Source organism: Chrysochloris asiatica, unplaced genomic scaffold (assembly GCF_000296735.1).
Source record: "Chrysochloris asiatica unplaced genomic scaffold, ChrAsi1.0 scaffold00340, whole genome shotgun sequence".
Taxonomy (NCBI): domain Eukaryota; kingdom Metazoa; phylum Chordata; class Mammalia; order Afrosoricida; family Chrysochloridae; genus Chrysochloris; species Chrysochloris asiatica.
The window spans coordinates 939,125-946,752 of record NW_006408858.1 but is presented as its reverse complement, the minus strand read 5'-3'; the positions used below and the strand labels follow the sequence as shown (position 1 = coordinate 946,752).

The window sequence follows — 7,628 nt, the reverse complement described above, 5'->3', positions numbered from 1 at the left end:
GAGTGTCAGAGGGAAGGCCCATGCATGGTCCTAACACTTAGCACAGGTCTAGTAAGACTGGTTTGGAAATAGGCCAAGAGGAACAGAATGAGTAACTCAGAGTGCTCAGCCAGCCTGCTGAGTCAGAACATTACCTGGCAGTTCTACATCTTAATAGATGCCCCAGGAGATTTGTCTGGTCAGGACAGTTTGGGAATTGCTGCTCTGCCTCAAGCTGCTTAGAGAGAGTCGGAGTAGTCCTGGAGTTTAACTCCCAGTGGACTAGTTTGCTTTCTGAGACATAAGTGCAATGAAAAGAAAAACTAACTAACAAACTACCTGCAGGTGTCCCTTCTGGGCCTAAACTGGAGACAGTGGGATGGAGGAGACTGGAAGCCAAGGCCCATGTGTGCAGGGGAAGGATCTGTAGTTGGCAAAGTTTAGACTCAGACTAGCCTTTCTGTTTCCCCAAGTGAGAATCTATGGGTGGACCCTGCTCCCCTGAGGAGTGAAAGAGTGTATTTCCACACCTGATCAAAGAGGATGGTAGCTCCAACCTCACAGGACAGCTACAGGGGTCTCAGAGACCATGCATGGGCAATTATAGGAGACCAACTTCAGATGTGGAAATGGAAGAACCTTTTCACTCTCCTGCTGTTCCACAAAGTGGGGGCACAGCCCTCCCCCCAAAAGGGTCTTAGAAAGGAGGAAAGCACCCATATCTGAGCACCTAGGAGTGCCAGACCAGAGCTGGGCGTTGGGTCCTGTTGTCAGGGAAGCAGAGTCCCCCAGCCACCAGGGAGCTCTCCATGGTGCTAAATATGGCTTCAGAGAGCTCTGGTTTCATCATTCCCCTGTCCTCTGTATTTATTCAAACTGCTTTTGCTGTTGTTAAGTACCGTGCGTGGAGTCGCTTCTGACTCATAGTGACCCTGCACAGGGTTTCCGAGGCTGCAAATCTTTATGGGAGCAGAAAGTCTCATCTTTCTCCTATGGAACAGCTGGTAGTTTCAAACTGCCAACCTTGAGGTTAGCAGCCCAATTCATAACCACTATGCTACCAGAGCTCAAACTAGCCTTATTAAAAAGAGCCCTGGTGGTTGCGCATTGGGTGGTTTACTACAAGGTCAGTGGTTTCTGACTAAACTTGTCTTCTCTGTCTTCACTTTTCTGATCCTTCCAGGCATGACAACCCCCCACTCTGTCTGTTGATAGTCTGTTGCTGTTAAGTGCCATCGAGTCGGTTCTGACCCACAGCGACTCTGTATAGGTTTTTGAGGAGTAGCTGGTGAGCTTACACTGTTGACCTTGCAGTTCAAACCAACTATGTAGTACAGCGCATTAACCCACAGTGCCACCCCAGGACTCCATTGGTAGTCTATAATGGCTTAAATCCCACTGACTTGTATTTGTATCTCCCCATTAAATGTGAGCTCCTTGAACCTATATTAGATTCATCTCTGGGACCCCAGATATAGGAGAGATCAGTATCTTTTTTTGTTGTTGTTATGCCATCTCAACAATTTCTATATGTACAATTCAGTAACATTGATTACATTCTCCAAGCTGTGCAACCATTCTCACTCTCTTTTTTTCCAAATCATTCCACTACATTAACGCCAATGGAATGCCCCTAAACAACAAAAATCCCCCCTAGCCTCCTCCCTCCCATCCTTGGTAAGGAGCTCTGGTGGCATAGTAGTGCTGCTAAACCATAAGGTCAGCAGTTCAAACTCACCAGCCACTCCTTGGACGAAAGATGAGCCTGTCTGCTCCCCTAAAGATTTATAATCTCAGAAACTCTATGGAACAGTCCTGTTGGGTTGCCGTGAGTAGGAATCCACCCCCAGTGAACACCAATAATCTTTGTTTGTTTATTTGCTTCCAACTTTTATGAATTGAGTGAAAGTTATAGAGCAAATCAGTTTTCCAAATTTATTTGCATTTTGTTTCATGTCATTGATTACCATCCCTACAATGTAACATCACTTCCTCCCGTGTTTCCCATTTGTTTTCAATCCTTTCTTTTCTGACCTTTCTGACTTTTATCTTTTGGCCACTAATCATCTTTGGTTTCCCTGTATTTTCTTAATATATGTGTGTGTGTGTATATATATATATATATATTTTCCACTGTCATCAACTCTGTTCTGATTCGTAATGACCCTGTATTGGGTTTCTGAGGCTGTGAATCCTTAAGGAATTGGAAAGTTTCATCTTTCTCCCAAGGAGTAGCTGGTGGGTTTGAACTGCTATCCATTGCTTATCGTACAGCGCCACCATTTCATATAAGTGACATCATACAGTATTTTTTGTGTCTTTTTTTTTTTTGACTGACTTATTTCACTCAGCATGTTGTTTTCAAGATTCATGTTATAGCTTGTATCAAGACTTCATTTCTTTTTATGGCTGAATAGTATTCCATTGTGTGTATGGATCACATTTTGTTTATCCATTCATTCATTGGTGGACATTTCAATTGTTTCCACATTTTGTCTATTGTGTACAATTTTTCTGTTTTAGTTTTTAAATTTCCATTTTTGAATGAATGAGCTCTCTCTTGGTGTTTCTAAAGGGGAGAAGCTTGGACCTGCCCTGGCAGAAAACATAGGACTCACGGAATTTAACATGAAATGGAATCACCTTCGAGGCCCAGGAGCCATAGCCTTTGCCAAGGGATTGGAGGTAGGAGGCCTCCTCTTCCTTCCAAGTCAGCCCCTGGGCCCTACTCCATGGGGTAGGGTCTGGCAGGTACCAGCTTTCTGTCTTTGCAACTCTTCAAACATGCATCTTGGATCTTTTAGACAGAGTTTAAAGTATTTTCTTTAGATGAGGGAGCCCAGGTGGCATGATGGGTAAAGCATTGGGCCGCTAACCACAGGTCATCAGTTCAAGCCCACCAGTTGCTCCACAGGAGAAAGATGAAGCTGTCTGCTTCCACAAAGATTTGTCTCAGAAACCATAAGGAGCAGTTCTGCTCTGTACTGTGTTGATGTTGTTGTTTAGTGCTGTTAAGTTGTTTCCAACTCATAGCAACTCCGAATAGGGTTTCCAAAAAGGGTCTGGTGGATTTGAACTGCCAACCATTGCAGTTCAAACCAATCTTGCTGTCCAGTGCTTATCCTACAGTGCCACACCAGGACTCTGTTCTGTCCTACAGGGTCTCTATAAGTCAGAATCAACTCGATAACAGTGGGTAGGTTTCTATTTAGGTGATTTCGTTTTCCCGACCTCACTCAATGATACCTTCTCATATTGCAAAACTGAATGCCACACATCTGTCCCAGATATGACAGACACTTGGCTGGCTGGGTACATTGGTAAACGCCAGTTAACATATGCCAACTATTGGGCATACTCAGATGCTTTCCAGAGATAGCCCCTGCTTTATCACCAGTATTGCTGCAACAGATAATAACTTAAATCAATGGCTTTTAAAAAGAGCAATGTAATTTCTCATAGTCCAGGAGGCTAGAAATCCGAATTCAGAGTGTGGCTTGAGGGGGAGGTCCTCCCTTATCTGTTTCAGCTTCTACTTAAAACTGAAACCACTGCAATTGAGTAGATTCTGACTCCTAGTGAGTGACTTTATATAGGAGAGAGTAGAACTGCTCCATAGGGTCTGCAGTTATCATCGTTACAGAAGCAGACTGCTTCATCTTTCTCCCATGGAGTGTCTGATGGGTTGACACTGCTGGCCTTTAGGTTTAGCATCCTAATGCTTAACCCACTGTGCCATCTTTTTGTTGTTAAGTGCCATCGAATCAGTTTGGACACATAGAGACCCTGTACATAATTTCCAAGGACAAGCTGGTGGACTTGAACTTATAACCTTGTGGTTCATAGTCCAGCGCTGATCCTACAGTGCTGCATCAGGAATCCACTGTGCCACCATGGCCCCATATTTTAGTGTCTGGTAGCCTGAAGTCCTTGGTTTCTCTGGGCTTGTATATACATCTGCCATGTGCATCTGTCTTTGTTTGCTGTTTTACCCTTGGGTGTGTCTCTAAGTATATTCTGCTCTTTTTTATAACTCAAAAGTGATTAGGATTAGGTCACACCCTACTCTGATATTACTTTAGTAGCATACCAAAAGGAAACCGCCTATTTCCAAATAGGATCACATCTACAGGTATAGTGTCCAGGTCTTCATTACATAGTTTGGGGGGCATATTTAATCCACAATATCATCCTTGTACCATTGGGTCCTAGCACACACTCTCAAACATCTTACTAAACCCCCTTAGATGTGAATGGGTGGCTTAAGCCCCTGCTCAAGTGGCACAGGTACCTGCAATGCCCACAGTGCCAGCTCCTTTTTGGGTTCCTCTTCAAGGAATGGTTGCCCTTTTACAGGGGCTGACTTGGAGTTAGGCACCACAAGTGCTGTCTCACTACTGTCCTCTGGGAAATTTTATCCCTGCCCTTCAGAGGCTCCCAAGTTGGGATGGTATCTGATTGCAATGGGGCCTGCCACCTCTTGGCCAACCCCTGGCTTCTGAGGACCTCTAGTGAATACTGTGCTGTTTATGCACAACTACCCTATCATCATCTCTTCCACAGTTAATGAGGGTCTGCACAGCACTCTCTCAAATGCCTTAGTTCTTCCTAGAACCCCTAGCCTTTATCATGGGATTTCTAGGCTGTGACCTCTGAGCATTCTCCACGGCCAGATGTGGCCCCCATGGCTTTATTCTTTTTTATTCTAGGGAAATATCTTCCTGAAAGTCCTGGACATCTCATACAATGGCTTTGGTGACTCTGGTGCTTTGGCAGTGAGGGAGGTCCTCAAGGTCAACAATATACTGGAAGAACTCAACATGAGGTGAGCATCACAGCCTCCAGGTCCACAGACACTCCCAGAGAACAAGGGGCTATCTACTCAACACTTAATTTCTGAACCAACCACAGTCTATTGGTGATGGGGATTAACTCATGTTTTGGTTACTTCGTGCAGCTATAACAGAAATACTACAAGTGAGTGACTTTAAAGAACAGAAATTTATTGTCTCACAATTCTAGAGACTAAAAATTCATATCATGATCTTGGCCAGGTGAAGTCATTTCTTGTAGGTAGTCCTAGGTGTTCCTTGGTTCCTTGGCTTATAGACAGTCCTCGCATGACCCCTGTCTTCCCCCCACATGTAGAGAGTTCTATGTCTATTCTGTTCTTTTTATCATTCATAAGTGATTATATTTAGAACCCACCCTATTTGGATATGATCTATTATCGTTAAGGGCCATTGAGTTGGTTTCAACTCATAGCAATATGTACAATAGCTGAAACACTGCCCAGTCCAGCACAATCCTCACAACAGTTGCTATGCTTGAACCCACTGAAGTAGCCACTGTGATAATCCATCTTGTTGAAGGTCTTGCTTTTCGTTTGTCAACCCTTGACTTTACAAGTATGATGTCCTTGTCCTGGAACTGGTCCCTCCTGATGACATGTCCAAAGTACATAAGATGAGGTCTCACCATCCTTCCTTCTAAAGACCATTCTGGCTATACTTCTTCCAAGACAGATTTGTTCATTCTTCTGGAAATCCATGGTATATTCAATATTTTTTGCAACATTATAATTCAAAGGCATCAATTTTTCTCTAGTCTTCCTTATCCATTGTCCAACTTTCTTTTTATTTTTTAGGTTTTTATTGTAGATTGAGTGAAAGTTTACAGGGCAGATCATAAGTTTTACATTCTACAAATCATACACCTAGTTTCATTACAATGAGTATAATCCACTCCATGTACCATCAGTTAACAGTATTTCTCTCTATTCATTTTAGCACTTTAAAAAGAAAAAACCCAGGCATATATAATTATTTAAATCACCAAAGGACACATTCTGCAAGTCTGCCTCCTGGCCGCCATCCTTCCCATGAATCTAGAGTCCTCAGCTGTTTCCTCTCTCCATGTCCCCATCTCTGCCTCTGTCTCTGGTATCTCTGCTTCTCTGGATAAGGTCTCACATTCCGCTTGTGCTCTTTTCCCTTGATGGTCTTGGGTCCTTTGTTTCCGGACTATAAGATTAGCTACTCCCCTGTTTTTCTTACAAAACTTCTACCTTTACAATTGTGACAGTCTCAATTAGTCATGATAACAATTACTCACTATTGAATCATATGAATCTTATCCTCATCTCTTTTCACCAGACCCATCTAAACAAGATGAAAACTATTCAGTGGGGACTTTCTTCCCACACACACTATTAAACTAAACTCCCCCTTGAAACCTTGTAAGCCAGTCACTTCGTGCCTTTATCGCCCCCTCATTTTAGGTAGCCAGTGTCTAAGTTGCCCATACCTATCTACCCTGTGAACAGAGGTGATAGCATTGATACTTGATGTGATGACTCCTTCCCTCTCTGTTGGTATTTAGAGTTACTACTTCCATGAGTATGGAGTCCTGGTGTGGCGGTGTGGGCTAATGCATAGACTGCAAAGTCATTTGAACTGCAAGGTCAGTGGTTCAAGCTCACCAGCTGCTCCTTGGAAACCCTATACAGGGTCGCTATGGGTCGGAATCGACTCTACAGCACTTAACAACAACAACAACATCCATAAGTATAGGCCAAGTTCATTAAATTGTAGCAATTTACCCTCGTTTCCATATCAAAAATTGTTTTGTTCTTTTTTTTTTAATCTTCCTCTAGTCAAGTTCTAATTATCAAGCCATCAAGGCTAGGTCAAATGGGTACTCTCTGCAACTTCGGCTGTTCTTGTGTGCCTCCTCTCACTTCATATCAGCTGGATGCTTCACTCTCAGCTCTGGGGCTATGTCCTTGTCCAAAAGCTCAGGTGTGCCCAAGTCTCAACACACTTTGGACCAAGCAGCCCTTCCTCCTCTCTCTCATCTCCAGGTCAATGGGAGTCTATGGAATGAGGTTGAACTCAGACCATTTCTTCATTGCTGCCTTTCCCCCTCTTCCACTTACCAGTAGACCAATGTGGTTGCCAGCAAATTTGCATGCCTGCTTATGTGTTCCCCTTGAGTTTCAGTCTTAGAGGGGGGTTTGTCCTGAAGGAACTTGATTGCTTGCCTTGATGGCTTCCCGGCAAACAACTTGCTTATTCTTGTAGTAGCCAGTCATACTGCCATTTTTCTTTTGGGTTTTTCCTGATGATCTTTCTTTGAAGATGTATTTTCTGTCACTGTAGCTGTTCTAGGCTGGTCTGCTTGTCCTTTCTAGTGGGAATGTCCCACCTCAGAAGGTTCTGGGTGGGGCTCAGGATTCCACCTAAGGTCCTATACTCTGCAAAGTCTCCCCAGGAGGCCTATTTCACTGGGCAAGTTCTAGAACCTCTTTTAAGTATTCCAATCAGTTATAGGCTGAAGACAGGCTTACAGCTTTCTGTAATCATGTTTCCCAAAATTCCTTTCTATCCAACTCAAGTTTCCATTTTACAATAGTAGGCAAGGGAAACCAATATACATAAGATAATCAAGCATCTTAGTATTATTTCCCCTATTCAAACTATGCCTTGATCCCTGTATTACAGAGCCCTGTTGTTCCAAGGTTGAGCATGCATCACTATTTACCTCTGTCCCATTTAGCCCATGCAAACCTGTCTCAGAGAACCCCTATCTACCTTGTTCTTCCACCCACTTCCCTTCTTGTGTACTGCCCTCCCCAACACTGGAACTAT

The 7,628-nt window shown here is 43.5% G+C and overlaps 1 pseudogene; it reads left to right on the top strand.

Annotated features, from left to right (window-relative positions):
• Positions 1-7,628, top strand: part of LOC102842969 — a 41,539-nt pseudogene that overhangs the window by 3,551 nt on the left and 30,360 nt on the right.